Source organism: Styela clava, chromosome 6, assembly GCF_964204865.1.
Source record: "Styela clava chromosome 6, kaStyClav1.hap1.2, whole genome shotgun sequence".
In the NCBI taxonomy this organism is placed as follows: domain Eukaryota; kingdom Metazoa; phylum Chordata; class Ascidiacea; order Stolidobranchia; family Styelidae; genus Styela; species Styela clava.
The window spans coordinates 1295214-1310954 of NC_135255.1; the positions used below are offsets into that span (position 1 = coordinate 1295214).

A 15741-nucleotide genomic window follows, 5' to 3' on the forward strand; every position below is an offset into this window, starting at 1 on the left:
TGATTTTGTGTAAGCCAATTCTAAATTTGAATTAAACTAAATTTCGTTGAGCCCACTATGGCATTTTCAGGTAGTTAATTTACACAAATGTTATTTGACAGAGACACTGCAAAGCTATGCTTATGTTAAAATGATAGTTAGTTAAAATGATATGTTAGTGTAACATATTGTACCTCATTTTGTATTCTTAAAGTAAGACTCCTTTCTGAATATTTTTTTCCAAAATATAGGTAAGTTTTAATAAGATACGTAACGGGTAAATTTCGACATTTAATTTCTTAAAATCCAAAACTTATAAATTTAGACGAATAAAATTTATTCAGCGATTGCCATTAAATTTCAAATATATACTTTATAACATATCAGGTGTAGTTTTCAAACTGCACAATTTGCAAATATTAAAATAACAATAAAACACCCAATGTAGTTTTATAACTGTTTTATGGAGTATATGACTAATTACCTCTGATCAGTAACTTGTAGCATTATCACATTGTTCACGGTAGGGATCGCAAACTGGGGATCGCTATCTAGCAGGGAAGCGCGCAACGCATTTTAGGGGTCGCAAAGAGTACACCAATTTGATACAAGGTATTATATTTATATTACTTTTTTGAGACTGGTTCGAAATACAATCATTAAAACTTGTGCAAAATCTAAATCTTACAATTTCGAGAGAAAACGGCGACGAGACGCGGTGCGCTCGCATCGAATTGTTTAGCATTTTAAACAAAAACAGTGGTATACAGGAATCAATAGGCGTCGAAAGTCAAATAAAATGTTCAAATAATATTTACTTGTAACATTCCTCGTTCGGTACTTCGTGTCTTTGCATCTTTAACCTTTAATATTTCTGCACCTGAAAAAAAGTTAAGATGTTGATAAATAAACTGTCGCAGAACTGTAGCTAGCATATTCAATGGACAGTGGGACTGAATCTATCGGATCTTTTGCACAAAGCTCCCGTCACGTTTTAAAATGACATATTAGTAATTATCCATTTGGGGTAAGGAATGATTTGAAAATTTGAATTTCCAGCGCAATCTGCATTCCTAACTTAAACTTGATAATTCCTAATTCTCTTATTTTGAACGTTGGTAGGGTCTTTGTACAAAGATCCAATCTATACACAATAATATATCAGAGTAAAAAGGCTACGGTGAATCTCAATTAAACCATGGATTTTGCGCTACATTTGCAAAAGTTTTGAAATTGACGCATTACATTCATGTGAAGCGTACCATGTTGAATGCAGCTTACGTACTTACGTAGATCAGTGTATCACGTTTAAGTTTCTCTTTATGACAAGTTTATGTATTGCCATATAGCTTTTAAGTTTGGCCTTTTTGTGAGGAAACGATGGAACCCGCTGTTAGTGAGTTCAATACAAAAGAGAATCATCCATTAATCTAGACTTCTGTATTCGGTTAATAATTCCGATTCGTATAGGCCCGAAAACCTCTAATTTACCACTTATACAATAGTAAAATGAAAGCAATATAATAGCAATGAAAACAATAGGTATAAAGAACATTTAGCTCACCTGAATATTGTTTCGAACTCACTGTCATAACCCACAGTCAGCTTATCCATACATCCTACCATCCTACACAAAATCAAACCTCATCTTACCACGTACATTTGTGACTGACCAAAAGCGATGTCGCTTGTGGCTTCCCGCGCAAAAATAGTTGACGAAAAAAGCTAACTGTTGTTTGTAATCAAATGTTTTTAACTGATTACTTTAATTACTCCAGGTTGTCGTTACGAGTCGATCACGCTATTGGCGCGTGATCTCAAAGATGCAGAATGCAAATGGCGGTTGGGATTTGCTTCAATACCTAGTTCACAGTAATATTCTCAGTATCTTTTTTACCAAGCCCCACCCCCAAAACAACACCCCGCCAACGCTGGAATTAAATAGAAATAGTAATTATTCAGTTAGGGCGAGGGATGCAGATTCAGTCGGAAATTCAAATTTTCAAATCGTTCCTAACCCAAAACCCTAACTGCATAATTACTTATTTTTTATTTTAAAACGTGACACGGTGTTTATCTCAGATCACATATTTTTGCATCAGTGACGGGAGCTTAATACAAAGAATCCAGCAATTCCATTATATTTGACTGTTTATATTTGTAGAGTAAACGCGCACGTGAATGCCACCAAAAATATAACCCTCCCACAACTCAATGAAAGAATAACGTGGTATACAAGTTTAGCGTTATATCAATGTGTGACGTAATGTGACGTTGTTTCGATGCCTACTGTACAGTAATTTCTTCGCCCAAACCAAACGGCGGAGACATAACATCAGCGAAAGCATTATTCACGGTTCTATGTGAAGTAAATATTTAACTGCTCAAGACAAGTGCATACCGACGACAACAACTGATAGTATATAGATCATCTATTCGAGACCATTCAAATATTTGGTGTTATGGAGCTCGTGAAGAGGTGGACTGAAATTGACGTAGCCCACAATAAGAACGTAACAAACACAAATTGTTACTTACCGATCAATATTAATGAGTGAATTGAAATTACTATATTTAATAACTCGGATGTATTTGCTGCTTCTTAAATGTTATTAATGCCATTTTGAGTAAACGACTAGATCGCGGAGACCCTATGTCCGTATGAAGCACTTTATTAACCATGGAATATCCCAAGAAACGTAAAGTTGACAGAGGGCGTCGAGCATTTGACAAAGATTGGATACCGAAGTATTTTTTGTAATAATCCTTCCCACCGAGGACTTCATTTTCTCACATCTGGCCCGCCGACTAGAGAATTTGCCCAACCCTGATCCAGGGTAAGGGTATACACGTATTTTAATGTATTTAGTATCTATGTCAGCCAGTGCACCACAGCTGACTACGTTCGCGTCGAGTGGCGCATCGTGCTAAGCCTTTGGAATACGCTTGATTTCTTACCCCGCTTGGATTCGCAGGTTCAAATACTGTAGGGGATAATTTAGTACCAGAGGATTGCTGGCGGCTTCCTAAGCCAGCGTTTCCCAAACTTTTTTCGCCACGGAACACTTGCACTTTTTATGTCGCCTCGCGGAACACCAAAAATGAAATTGATAAAAAAAAATGATGTAATGCAGCCAGATGCCAAATGCGCCGCAAAAACTAACAGAAATGTGTTAAACATACCTAAAATATGATTGGATATTTTTATTTAATTTTTTTAATTAAATGCTGGGTATATATATGAATCAATAAATTCATTTTACCTTTCTATGTCGTTTACTTTTTATTGCGTAGTATTTGCCTTTAATGTTACGTAACAATGAAGTATTTTTATTTATCTGCTCTATCTATTATCATTTATCTGCTGAATCGAGTTTAGCAGACATGAGTAATTTTTTCCGCATTTTAAAGTGAAACCAGGCAGAGGTGGAGGAAGCTGTAAACTTGATATTGAACTTGACAATCAAAAAGCTAGGCCGACGGTTAACGAAAATGCCACCACCCGCAAAAAGTTAGTCAGCTTTAGGCCGACGGTGACGCGATTTTCAACGGTCGTTAGTTGGGCAACAACTCCACGATGGCGTGATTGACATGACGTACAATTTAGCCATAAACGAACGTCATATGAGAGAGATGTATTTTTTGTAGGCCTTCCCACTACTGGCGGAAAAAATCTCATGGTATATCATTTTTGCAGCCATAGATTAAACATTTACACAAAGTCATCAGTTTCACAAAACTAGGGCTCAACGTCTTAAATTCATAACTGTGGTCACGAGTAGGGCTAGCCTAGCTTTTCCTGGTTGAAAAAAATGGCCAAACTTGGCTCAGTTGTATGACGCGTGTCAACCATAACATCGATTGTTGAATTTTGTTATTTCATGCACAATTTCATTGATTATTTGAAGGCTCTCTCCCAACTTACCAAGCTACGGAAGAACACAAGCGAAGCGATCCCGGCCCATTCTAAGTTGGAGCAGTAAGGAAAGCTTACTTGTGCCTTCATGGTTTTAGTTTAGGTTAGGATCTTCATATAAGCGCAACTAAGGTCTAGAGCAGCGTTTCCCAACCTTTTTTGGTCGCGGACTATTTTCTCACCGGCGAAAACATTTGCGGACTCAAGGTGCGTTTATTGCAACCGTACTCTGTGTGAAGAAGCAATAAAATCAAACACAACAGAATTTTAACAAATTTCAAAATCGGAAATTCGCCACAATTACGCGTTCGTTAAAAGAGCCGAATTTTTTAGTGTATGATGGCCTTTTCTGTCGCACAATGGTCAATCCATGACAACGACAAGTATTTAAAATGTCTTTCTATTTTAATTTAATTGTGTTCATGGTAACTCAACGTTGCGTCGACTTACGACAAGATGAAAGCATTACTTCTTAAAAATGGCACGGCAGTCTGCGAACATAATAATGGGAGAATATATTGCCCGATTATATTTAGTTTGGATACATATTTTTTGCGATCTTGCGAATTTGTTATTGTCGTTAGAAAAATCCTACTATCTGCTATAAATTTCCAAAAAGTACAACTTGATTTAGTACTTATTAAAAATATATTTAAAGTATATATATTAGTAAATCAAAAATGCATATTCACCGCCTTGCTTTATTATTAACTTAATTATGATCTGCGGTTGTGTTGACGAAATAAAAGCCATACTACTCAGAAAATATCATGATAATCCATGGACACAAAAATGCGTGGTAAATTGACATTGATGACGATAAATTTTGTTTTGATTCGTATTTTTGTGAATTCTGAATTCGACAAATCTGAGATGTTCGTACAACACTTGCGACGCTGCGGCACTGTACGTACCAATGTGGAGGCAGTAAAGCAAAAAATCCTGAAGGAAAGTGCCCTGGTACGTTTACTACGGTAGCACCCGAAATTTTGCGATTCGCAATGTCTAAAAAAAGAGTTTTTAATCGGTCGCGGAAAATCATAAAACAAAACATATGGTGTTCTCCGTTTTATTTTCAGTATTGCCGGTATTCAATTCAGAAAATTTGGGTTGCCAACATTGACACATATCAGAAAAAGAAATTATTCCTCGTTGTTCTAGCTTGCGAGAAACACCCCTCAGGTATCGAAGCGTGTGCAGACTCGTATTTTCGTCGGAAATCCGCATGTGAGTTGTGAAATCCGATCGTTTGATTGAGCGACCTGTCGCGTCAGCTGTTACCAAATTTTCGAATAGTAAATCGCTATTCTAATAGTCGAATATACATGACCAGCTCTACTCAATAACACGTAATTATTGATTCGATTAATATTATGTGAATAAACTTGCTTTTTATGTTTCTTGTAAATTATACGTAAATCGTAACTTGGCTGATAGTAAAGTTTCGCAAAAACGTTTGCGGCCCGCAGTGAGTTTCTGGCTCGTTGCGGGCTCACTCAAACGCTCTGCGGACTCATTTGAGACCGCGGACTCGGGTTGGGAAACACTGGTCTAAAGTCTAGACTCTGGATCCCCAGTTGGATAATGCATATTTAAATTCAGTGGCGTGCCTAGAGGGGGACGAAGGGGGCAGTCGCCCCGGGCAGCACGTATAAGGGCAGCAGAACGGAGTTTTAGTTTGCGTGTACACATGTTTTTCTCGACGTGTTTTTATTCAATTAGTCAACAATGGATGTTTCCCCGACTATTGAGCCCAGAAAAACTCTTCCCATATTCCACGATTGCAACATTTTTGGTGCTCGTTTTCAGTGTGGTTTCGCGAGTTAGTGCCTTAAACTGGTTTATATGTTTCAAACGATTATTTTAATTCAAAATATGTAAACCTGATATTTGAAAGTATCAGTAAAAAAGTTTAGCCTAGTTTTTTATAGCTATTTCCAGTCCAGTTTTTGATTAGCAGCAATTACACTATAAGTAGACAGAATAATCATTAATTATTTGATCCGCACTGATATTTCCGAAACATAACCAAAAACTGACAAATATAGCACACAAAAAGGTGAAAAGGTAATGTTTACAATTATGCAAGAAAATCTGTCTGTGTGGCTGCTAAAATGTCTACTGATGCGTCGCTTTTTCGACATGGAAACAGATATTTTTCAAAAAATGTTGAAGATTTTATTGCTTCGTTTATTGGACTCGACTGGAATTATTTCCATACATTGTTCATTATTCTTTATTATTCATAATTGTCTATTCAATTGCTAGTTGCGAACGATCTTTGTCAAAGTTGAAACAGATAAAAACATATTTAATGTCTTCGATGTCAAATCAGGGACTGTCAAGTTTATCTTTGATCAGCATGTTGTTCTGACATTTGAAGCGAATGAACATGTTTTTGCTAATAAATATGTCGATCATGTAAATATGAGTTTGTTTTTTAGGTTGATGATTTATAAAACAAACGTTTACATTTATTCTCATGCATAACAACATCTATAAATTGTTCATTCCAAAAAATATTTTTGAAGTTAGATATATATACATACGAGGGCGTATATGGGGCAGCATTATCCGAAACTCGCCCCGGGCAGCAGGATAGTTTGGCACGCCCCTGTATTTAATACACTGACTTGTAGCAATCCATATGTACACTCAGTGTCTAATGGGAGGATGAGCTGAAAAAGTCTAACTTGGTAACCTCACGCGCACTCACTCAGAAATAAAGGAGACCGATCTCTGAGCAAAGTTACAGGCCATCACACTAAACTGCCAAGAAAGACTATAAAAATACATGATATACTCGACCTAGTCAACAACATGTTGGAAGTGTAGTGAGTTAGTCTCGCGCAACCCAACTCGTAATCCTATTAGATTTGCCACAATTATAAAATTTGCGACACTTGGATAAAAATCATTTTGTGTCTCCAGTATTAGATTTGCTATATGTAGCCTACCATTCAAACAACTAATCAATCGCACTATTGGATTCCCCGGGCCTCTTAAATGTTCCATTGGGGTTATGCTTCACCGATAAAAAAAAAATCAAAAACATTGCTTGCTTCTATCCCTTCCTTACAAACTTTTAGTAATAATATACAATAAACATATATATATTTTGATGTTGAAAGATTTTACACTCTTGGTCGGATGTTCTCCACGTGCATCATACAGGCTACGGCGCGAACGAACGCAGCATGTTAATTACCGAATTAGCCTCGACGAAAAGCTGTTAAGTGATATTTTGACGGTGGTGCCATCGTCAGTAGCCGTAGCGCAGGGGTAGCGACTAGGTGCCGTTGAGCTTAAGTCCATGGGTTCAAGTCCAGGTAGGTGTTAGTGTGATAGGGATGGGGTTAGTGGCCAAAAGCAGACAGAATGGCTATGACACAGGAAGGAAGTTAGAGTTCAGGTAGTGTGGTGGAAAAGAGACTGGGTCAGTGGCGGAACGCAGACACTGTGGCCGAAACGCACAAAGGAAGTTGTAAACCATGTAAAGCAGGTCAGGGTCAGACATAGTGGCCGAAACACAGGAAGGTAGTCAGGAACAAGGTACAGTGCGTGCAGGGGCGAAATATTCCCCTTTAGTGCCCTGAGCACTGAAGACTTTGGTGACCCCTTATGTGTAATTTAATTATAAAAAACAATAAACCACATAAGTTATTATCGATCAAAAATAATCACAACCAACAGTAAATAAAACGACGTTTAAGAACATTTTTCGGTTTTTTAACTGTTATATATAGCCGATATAAATATCGGCCGTTTACTGCCGATATGATATATCGGCAAATACCCAATAACGGGCCGATATATCGGTTGAGCTCTAATCCTGATGGAGTGTGACAATAAAAATTCCTACCTCCAGTCTCAACGTGAATCAAAATACCAAACGATATATGTCACAACTGTAGTTTGAAATTTTACCGGTACCCAGTAATCTACCTCAGTGTGGTTCAAGGTTGCTAGGTTGAAGGACCGCAACAACTTCTGAGAAGGTCTCTCGGGCCGCAAGTCGGAGAAAACCCAAAAGTGATCAAAATATCGCGAGTTTACTTACTTTAAATTTAACTTTAAATTTAACGAGAGTTTACCGTTCTAATCATAGTAATATTATGTTGCATTGGTGGCGTTCTTTTAAAAAAGATATATAAAGCTTTCAGTTATTTCAAAATTAATTCCCGGGAATTACCGTTGTATTTTCCGCATCTCGCGTTTATTGTCGCTTCAAATTATATTCTTTCGTGACAGATATTACCTGAAATCAAATCAGACACTGTGTGAGGGGCATACTTTAAATGCCATGAAATCGTTCGTTTCAAAATTTCGCATCTTTCCTAAAGCAAGGGCAAAAAATAAACACCCTCGCTACCGATCAAAATTTAAAAAGAAGATTGAAAAGAAAGAGGAAGTTCCAATTTTTAAATCATTCCTTCAACACTAACTATATAAATACTAATTTTAAAACGATGCGGACCGTTTGCGTGTAATGCGAACTTGATGACTACTACACTACAGAAACGCATACGCCGGTGGGTCATATTATAATGAACAATACTCTTGGGAGACTTAACAATAATCTTTCGCGTGTTAGGCGAACGTGATGACTTCTTCATATGGGAAACGCATACATCCGTGGTTCGTCGAATCGGCTTGAAACTAGAGATGTACCGATGTATCGGTATCGGGTATCGGTATCGGCAATATCGGCCATTTTTTCGGTATCGGCCATGTATCGGTATCGGTTAGATTAAGGCCGATATTTCCGATATATTTACCTTTTTGATATGGTCCAGAATGTTTTAAAAGATAAGTTGGAATACTACTTTTTAATTTATTTTTTGTCTGGAGAGATCGTGAGCTATGAGCCATACATGTCCCTACCCCCGCGAGAGAATATGATTCACGTATTTTTAGCTATTTTCGCTGTCAAATTTTTATATTGACATTTTTAATATTACATAGTAATTATGAAGAAATATATCAACACGGCACACAACAAAAAGCAATTAGGCGCCCAGTTTTAAATCATACAGTGGAATTGGGGTCCTTATTAACGGCACATGGACTTTTGGCACGGGTATAAATTCTGACTGTTTGTCGTCAAGTACGAGTGTCATTTAGTCCGACGACATCGATAAACTAAATTCCGACACAATTATCCCTCTACGCAGATATTAATTTTTGTTTAACAACACAATTTCTTTATAGATATATTGACATGACCGCCTAGTCCTAGAGGGCCTAGAGTCCTAGACTGTCTCAAATATATGATAGCAATTGTATAATAATATAAAATAGTAAAGTAAAAAAACATCCTCGACGGTTATAGGTAGGCCTTCTTTTGGTCGGTGCTGATTGATATTCTTTCATGTTGGCTTTGACTTATTGCGTCGACGATTACGATTAGCCACGAAATAAAATATTTGAAAAATGCTTTTAATTTGAACGTAGGACGGCGGCTCTAGAATGTGTGGGTGATATTCGATATTCTCTTAAACACGAATAACGATATTCGAAGGTCGCGATATTAACATTAAATTCAAATTGGACATCCCGGCTTATGGGTTTTCTAATTAAACACCAAGATTACTAGCGTTACTGTACAGTGTATCTTAATCAGTTGAAGCAAACACCAAACATTAATTTCATATTATGTGATATATCATTTTTCGATCTGAAATAATGTGTACTATGAACAACGCTCAAAGACCATTGTTTTAACCCGTCTGCCCTACACAGCACACCTAATTAAGTAATATTTACATAGTATCGGTATCGGAATATCGGTAATATCGGCCTTTTTGTAGTATCGGCGTATCGGTATCGGTATCGGCTTTTTTAGCTGGTATCGGATCGGTATCGGTATCGGCGACAAAAGTGGTATCGGTACATCTCTACTTGAAACTGACCCTGATGTCTTTCCGTAGTGTAGTGGTCATCGCGTTTGCAAACGCTCTCCATAAAGTGGTTCGGGCCCTGGCAGAAACATGTATTTCTGATAACATTTCGCTCTAGCCTAAAATCTTTGACGGATCTCGTTCATCGCCGTAAAAAATAGTGCATATTATGGACTTAAGTATCCTTTCTGAGGTATGAATTAACCCTTCGTGGTAGATTTTTACTTTCTCTTAATATCTTGGAATGCTTTTGAGATTAAATGAATTTTTGCTCAAACAATCGATAATAACCGAATGTATTTCTATCATAATTATCACACATTTAAGAAAAATGGGTTAAAATGCTGAAATGAATAAGTTGTTAACATATCTACAAATACAATGAGTAATCAAAGTGTAACTTTAGTGGAAAGTATTGTCTGCGGTGAACTTAAAAATCAAAATTGTTGTCCAATCACCGACTTTATTTTGCTTGATTTACGTTGAACATTATTCCCGTTGATGCTCGGGCCGTCAGTCAAATGTACACCGTTTAGAACTTGCTGGCAGTAACCTATCAGATTTCATGGTGATATTGTAGTATGGCAGTTTTAGTTTTTTTTTACAATCTGTGCTTAAAACTTAACGTTTATTGAAGTTTTAAATGAAATTTGTAATTTGAAAGATATACAAAGTTCTTGCAAATTTGTAAAAGGTATACCACGATGAAAAAGGTTGAGGAACACTGATCTAGACCGTTCGGGCTTGATATCAAACTTTTAAGTGTTTACTTTTTCTTGCCATTTATTTTGCCGTCGTATCCATTGTGCATGGCTGCATTCTGTATTATTGGACACGTTAGTGAACATAACGATAGTTTTGTTATTATGTTGTTGTTGATCTTGTTCTTTGTAACAATAAAAATCGCCTTTCTCGTTGATTACTGGACCAATCGCTTTGAAATTGTAAGTGCTCAAAGACTAAATTTTTCGCTAAAAAGCTATTACTTTTTTTATTTCAAATATTCCAGTGAGCTGTATGGGATTCGTTTCTTTGTGTGATATGACGTCATCACAATTTTGCCACTACGTGGCGCTACGTGCCCATATATTTGAACATAGATTTGATTTCCATTTGATTGTTCACAGCCTACTCGATTAGTAATTTTTACCCACTGTCTGATGAACACAATTGCTACGACACCGTCACTCCCACCATTTCAAGGCAAACCATATGCTTATTCTGTCTCATATTCTTTTGAACGATGTATAGGACTGAAACAAGTGCAGAAACAAAACATTTCGTAAATTTGCAAATAGCTGTGATGATTATATCTAATATTTGGTAAACAAAGTTTTAAAATTCGAAATTTTGTAAATATTTTCATATTCAGCAAACGAATAATTCGAATTTTACATTCGTGATGAATTTTGTATTCAACAAACAAACATTTCAAAATCTAAGTTTTGTGATGAAGTTTTTATTTCGTGTTGCAGTCCTAACGAATAACAATTCTTATTTCTACGCCATGGTAGTTCTCTCAACTTCATTTGCCTCCTGTAACTTTGCTCAGAGATTATTGTTCTATATTTTTGAGTGATGCGCGTAACCTTGCTTTCAGTAAATTTGCTTATACAAACACGCACTCTTTGCTCTGACTGCATATAGAAGTAATGCACAAACTTCATCTGCGGTGAGCATCCTAATCATTTTATGAGATTTCACGAGTAACAGACGTAACATAAACTCTTCGCTATATTTATCTCGGAAACTGAATGCCAAGCCCTGTATTATCCCCAAGATTACCAACTGAATAAAAAAAATATGTCTATGTGCTGGTTTATATTCTTCGAGTAAAGATTTAAATTGATGATGTTTTAGCCTTTCTTGATATAATTCGTACACTTTACCACAATTTTCACATTTCTGTATATGAATTTCGAATACAATATATTGGAATGGTCATGATCACAAATGTACTGATTGACTTGACATGGTTTGCAATACGTTAATCATTGTTATTGGATTTCCTCTTTCCCGAGATAAATAATATCTTATGCTACTAATATTGCGATCCTGAGAGAATCCACGTGCTCTGCAATTAATACTTCAGCCTTCTTTTCCTATAAAATTAGTTCGAAACGAGCACGCCAAAACCGACGGGCAAAAATAGTACGTGGTGGCTCAGTATTCTAAATTACCAAAATTATGTTAAAGTTAATGCACCCATTGAATATATTTATAACGATCGGTTGTAAAATGGCAAATATGCAATTTATATATATATATATATAATACATTTCGTAAAAGGTATTTCGAACTATTTGCTAATTTCTCCGTCAGTATTGTGTAATCGGTATTTATTTAACGATATCGGCCCACAATTTTTCATTTTATCCAGTTCATCTTTTTTCGGATCAAAGAGAGATTTTGTAACAAGAGAGCAAGGCTCAAATAAATTACATAAAAATATGACTCAATTAAAATACACTACATTGTTGCTGACTAATATGACAAAGAACATTACAAGTTCCTACATACCGTGCCCAGCAGCAAGCCGTTGACTGCGAAACTATTGTTTTATAAGAATATACTCAACAAGTCGTTCACGCAGTTTATGATGTTTACACCAGTCGGCTAACAACACGGCACAATTGTCCTAATATGACACGACTACTCGGCTATGAAAAAGATTTTGCATGTGACTAGAGGGTTAGGTTAAAAAGATTATTATTTTCATTTATCCGAAGAATTAAATACATTTATACCGATTCGTTGATTAGTACTAGGGATTTGTTCAAAGAGAATTGTTTAAATCAATTTTTTTTCATTTTTTGTATTAAATATGTTGAAGAAAAATGGATTTCAAAACTTGCCAAGCGCTTCGTATTCGCAATAAACCCTTCGAAATGCCACAAATATCGATGACTTGCCCATATACGCCTTCTCAGGCTATAAGTCAATTCGTCCGCAAACGTGGTTGCCGCAGGAAGACGCAACCAATAAGCCATTTGTAAACCACTCTGCGACAAAACCGCCCTGTGAACCACCGGGCGAAAATGTAAATACGGTTGAATAAATGAGTTTGTATAACTTTGAAAAACTCTATCCCTTTAACATTGAAAACAAAGTATGCTAATTTAAATTAACCGAACAGTATTAACAGTAATAATGCCTTAAATTGTATGGAAAAAGTGCTAATAAATAAACTCGAAATCCTTATTATTACGCTATAACAGATCAGTTGTGACGTCATTGTATCAGAGAGGTATTACAATAAGCATAGCTTAGGCTAGTGTGTCTCATCGTCTGACTAAATCCGCAGGTTGCCGACCTAAGAATATTCTTCATTATCGCAACACACTCGTTGTCGAAGGCTGCCTTGATCCAATTACTTTTGGATTGTAGTAGGCTCGTGAGATATATATATTATATATACATGTTTCATGATTTTACTTGCACTTGCACAAAACGGCTCTCTGATATCTCCGATAAACATTCCTGTTAAAATCTTATGACTTTGGTGTAGGTACAAGCAAGAAATCTCACTTACATTACACAAGATGTTTTTTCAGAATTAAAAAAAAAAAATTAGTACCCTGGGTTTGCTGGAGATGTCTCAGGGGCTCCTCAAATTTTTCGTTTTTGAGTGTTAGCCGCAGCCGTGGGGTAATTCTTGCAGAATTCAAAGGATCAGTTTAGTGGCGCGCGAGTTCCGTGCCCAAGCAAAGCTGTACTCCTGTAGTATGTGAACCAAGATGGCGGACACCGGAACATAGGATATGTACCACTACCAGGTTAGTGTTAGGTCATAATTTTAGGTACAAATACTACGGGAGTCAATTGCCTAGACCCCGAACTTGTAATAGAACTAAAATAAGGAAAATTGGAATAAAATTATGACCTAACCCTAACCTGGTACACATACTACGTTCCGGTGTCCGCCATCCTGGTTCGCATACTACAGGAATACCGTTATTGTTACGTAACGATACACGGCGCGTTTTTTTTTTATAGCGATCCAAGTTCCAACCTGAGCAACTTAGTTTACTCTCATCTTCTTTTCAAGTTTTAAATTAAAATGCGCGTTTGGGGTCGATATACTACTATCTTCCAACTGTCTATTGTAAATTGGAATCAAATCAAAAATGAAATCTCTCTGCGGTACACCAATATCATTTCCCGGCACACTAATGTGCCGCGGCACGGCGGTTGGGAACTATTGGTATAAACACTTGGATGCATCGTCAAACGGGTATTACAGCAAAAATTCAAAGTGCCTGTAATAAGTTCTTTATAATGACTTTTGATAGGGTTCGGAGAGATAATGTTGCGGATTTATTCAAAAGTGAAAAACCACTACGTGTTGAAGACTCACTAAAGCCTGAGATTTGTACATTGATGTTGTTTATCTTCTACTGGTCAACTCCCTAGTTGCTTCGATCGTGTATTCGTAAATAATAATACCCGAAATAGCAGATGTCACGGCAAAATTTTTGTTCCGTATGTGAGAAAGTCAATAGCACAAGAATCGATCACATTTTTGGGCCTAAATTGTGGAATCACTATCTAACAGTATTAAAAGCTCAAATACGACGTCCCAATCTACATCTAAGCTTAAGGGACATTTATTGGAATTCTATTAGCTTTTGTGCGTTAAAGGACATTTTACTCTTTGGACATTATTTTTCAGATACAAAGGGTGCTTTGATGAAGGGTGCGAAACAGTTGAGAAAAGACTAACAGAGATGGAAAAATACTTCCGATTGATTAACTATGTCATGGTGGATGCGACAAATTTCCTTTGATCGGGGAATAAGTTTTAAGTCACCCACTGATCTTTTGTCTATCCTTCCTGCATAATGTTATTGTTTATTAGCTTCATACATTTCCTTCGCCGGATTGTCGCCCAGGTTATGCAAAGTAGATCATTCAATACAAATTTAAACTTAGCATGCTGAGACGTGGTGGTAATAAATTCCATACAATAGCGCCTAAGTAATTGACCTGCATTTTATGCTAGACTCTCCATTGCTCATACTTCTTTTGGCTCATACAATTTATGATTTACAACTAAAGTCGCCGTTCAGTGTCGCCGCGCTGTGTTACGGTGCCGGAACTGCCCTATCTTTAGCAGTACCTGTCTTGCGCCAATTACGTGAATTGAAATTGCAAGATGGTCTCACAACCGCAGTAAAACCAGCGATCCGAGTTACTACTGTAATATAACACCATGTACGGCGCCGTTCGCCATTCCTCATAAACAAATCTTAGCAAAACAAGAATTACGTTACATGGGACCACCGACGTTCGATGAGCACGTGATCAAAAGTAGATTGCCAGCATAAAAACAAATCCCTCACTTTTCAAAAAAAAAAACGAATTCCACAGTGCTATCAGAAATATTTAAAATAAATGAAGTGATAGCCTTCTAAAGAAACTTTTTATCTTTAAGCACTGAAAATTTCAGAGCAATTGGTCCAGTAATCAAAGAGAAAAGCGACTTGTTAGGTTTTCCGCTAGGTGCCCAAAAAAAGCAAAACGAGCCATAGGTCCACTCCTTGTTCAACAAGAACGACAACATATAACAAAACGATCCATATATCCATTTCGTGTCCAATACCACAAGAGAGCGATGATCAACTATATGTAAACGAAACGGTACGGGTATGCAATCTGTCACAGGTGGTACCGTTTCACAGCTGAGCAGCAGATGTGAACTTTCGCGAAAGCGGAATCTCCAAAAGAAGCGCTATTTTTAATTTTGATGACGTCATCGCACACAAGAACGAATATCTCAGAGGCCACAGAAATTTTGGAAAAAATAAAAGTAATAGCCTTCTAGAGAAAATTACACAAGTTAACCACTGAAAAAGTAGGATAAGGATAAGTAATGACCTTCTGGCGAAAAATACAATCTTCAACAACTGAAGATTTCAAAACAATTCGTTCAGTAATTAAAGAGAA

The 15741-nt window shown here is 36.8% G+C and overlaps 2 long non-coding RNA genes across 3 annotated transcripts in view; one reads left to right on the plus strand and one right to left on the minus strand.

Moving 5' to 3' along the window:
- LOC144424297 (uncharacterized) overlaps positions 1–15741 on the plus strand; it is a 180167-nt gene that overhangs the window by 119833 nt on the left and 44593 nt on the right. The gene's annotated exons all lie outside the window — the stretch shown is intronic.
- Positions 1–15741, minus strand: part of LOC120330772 (uncharacterized) — a 188918-nt gene that overhangs the window by 22026 nt on the left and 151151 nt on the right. The window contains exons 1-2 of one of the 2 annotated variants that reach the window (XR_013476604.1): positions 1544–1646; positions 798–859 (exon numbers count right to left, since the gene is read on the minus strand). The exons of the other annotated variant lie outside the window; for it this stretch is intronic. This is a non-coding gene — a long non-coding RNA (uncharacterized LOC120330772). Of the gene's footprint in view, positions 1–797; positions 860–1543; positions 1647–15741 lie in introns of those variants that run through there. 2 annotated transcript variants of the gene reach the window in all.